Source organism: Schistocerca serialis, chromosome 4, assembly GCF_023864345.2.
Source record: "Schistocerca serialis cubense isolate TAMUIC-IGC-003099 chromosome 4, iqSchSeri2.2, whole genome shotgun sequence".
Lineage (NCBI taxonomy): Eukaryota > Metazoa > Arthropoda > Insecta > Orthoptera > Acrididae > Schistocerca > Schistocerca serialis.
In genome coordinates, this window is record NC_064641.1 from 415,923,041 (window position 1) to 415,925,540 (window position 2,500).

At 60.6% G+C, this 2,500-nt stretch overlaps 1 pseudogene; it reads right to left on the reverse strand.

The window, feature by feature from the left end:
* The window catches only part of LOC126475554 (large subunit ribosomal RNA), a 5,874-nt pseudogene that overhangs the window by 2,286 nt on the left and 1,088 nt on the right, over positions 1-2,500 (reverse strand).

Genomic DNA, 2,500 nt, shown 5'->3' on the forward strand with positions numbered 1-2,500 from the left:
TTGACGGCGGCGGAAGATGACAGCGCCGCACCGTCAAAGGCAACGTGCAGGCGCGCGGCCCACATCTCTCCAACCTGCGTCGACGATTTGAGGAGGTGACCCTCCCACATAAGATGCCGCTCCAGCACCTCAATCTCACGCTGCACCTCGTCCCGGCCTGCACCGTCGGAGACTGGCCCAATCCTCTTCAGCGCCAGGAGACGGGACCGGCGGAGTGTTGGCCCCATCCATCGGCATGATGGGATGCCGAGGCCTCCCTGGGCTACAGGAGCATGGAAGTAGCCCAGGGGAGTGTCCGCCGGAAGGCGGAACCATCTCCTGACGGCGGCCCGGATGGTCACGTCGGCCGCTTTCAACGCACCCACTCGGGTGCGGCTGAGGGCCAGCCCATGGTACAGGCCAGGGAGAAGCACGTTGGTGAGGGCGTAGAGGCGCTGTTGCGGCTTAAGCGGAGCTCGGGAGATGACGTCCAGCTGCTCCACCAGGTGGCGTCGTGGGTTGAAAACGCAGCGACCCGCGGTGGAGAATTGCAGTCCCAGATACCGGAAGGTTTCACCCACACATAGGGCGGGCATGGTGGCGTTGCCCGCTTTGAAGGTAACGTCGGCGTCAACCTTCACCTTCTTGTCACGCCCAGACGCGACTAAGGCGAGGGTGAAACACTTCCGGGCGTTGATCTGCAGCCCCAGATGGCCGAGGGCTGCGACGGCTGCGTCATAGTTACTCCCGCCGTTTACCCGCGCTTGCTTGAATTTCTTCACGTTGACATTCAGAGCACTGGGCAGAAATCACATTGCGTCAACACCCGCTAGGGCCATCGCAATGCTTTGTTTTAATTAGACAGTCGGATTCCCCCAGTCCGTGCCAGTTCTGAGTTGATCGTTGAATGGCGGCCGAAGAGAATCCGCGCACCCGCGCGCCCCCGGAGGAGCACGCTAAGGCGGACGCGGCCTCGCAGCAAGGAAGATCCGTGGGAGGCCAAGGCACGGGACCGAGCTCGGATCCTGCACGCAGGTTGAAGCACCGGGGCGCGAACGCCGCGCAGGCGCGCGCATCCTGCACCGCCGGCCAGCACGAGGCCGACCAACGGCGAGAGCAGACCACGCCCGCGCTAAACGCCCGCACTTACCGGCACCCCTACGGCACTCACCTCGCCCAGGCCCGGCACGTTAGCGCTGACCCACTTCCCGACCAAGCCCGACACGCCCCGATCCTCAGAGCCAATCCTTATCCCGAAGTTACGGATCCAATTTGCCGACTTCCCTTACCTACATTATTCTATCGACTAGAGGCTCTTCACCTTGGAGACCTGCTGCGGATATGGGTACGAACCGGCGCGACACCTCCACGTGGCCCTCTCCCGGATTTTCAAGGTCCGAGGGGAAGATCGGGACACCGCCGCAACTGCGGTGCTCTTCGCGTTCCAAACCCTATCTCCCTGCTAGAGGATTCCAGGGAACTCGAACGCTCATGCAGAAAAGAAAACTCTTCCCCGATCTCCCGACGGCGTCTCCGGGTCCTTTTGGGTTACCCCGACGAGCATCTCTAAAAGAGGGGCCCGACTTGTATCGGTTCCGCTGCCGGGTTCCGGAATAGGAACCGGATTCCCTTTCGCCCAACGGGGGCCAGCACAAAGTGCATCATGCTATGACGGCCCCCATCAACATCGGATTTCTCCTAGGGCTTAGGATCGACTGACTCGTGTGCAACGGCTGTTCACACGAAACCCTTCTCCGCGTCAGCCCTCCAGGGCCTCGCTGGAGTATTTGCTACTACCACCAAGATCTGCACCGACGGCGGCTCCAGGCAGGCTCACGCCCAGACCCTTCTGCGCCCACCGCCGCGACCCTCCTACTCGTCAGGGCTTCGCGGCCGGCCGCAAGGACCGGCCATGACTGCCAGACTGACGGCCGAGTATAGGCACGACGCTTCAGCGCCATCCATTTTCAGGGCTAGTTGCTTCGGCAGGTGAGTTGTTACACACTCCTTAGCGGATTCCGACTTCCATGGCCACCGTCCTGCTGTCTTAAGCAACCAACGCCTTTCATGGTTTCCCATGAGCGTCGATTCGGGCGCCTTAACTCGGCGTTTGGTTCATCCCACAGCGCCAGTTCTGCTTACCAAAAGTGGCCCACTTGGCACTCCGATCCGAGTCGTTTGCTCGCGGCTTCAGCATATCAAGCAAGCCGGAGATCTCACCCATTTAAAGTTTGAGAATAGGTTGAGGTCGTTTCGGCCCCAAGGCCTCTAATCATTCGCTTTACCGGATGAGACTCGTACGAGCACCAGCTATCCTGAGGGAAACTTCGGAGGGAACCAGCTACTAGATGGTTCGATTAGTCTTTCGCCCCTATACCCAGCTCCGACGATCGATTTGCACGTCAGAATCGCTACGGACCTCCATCAGGGTTTCCCCTGACTTCGTCCTGGCCAGGCATAGTTCACCATCTTTCGGGTCCCAACGTGTACGCTCTAGGTGCGCCTCACCTCGCAATGAGGA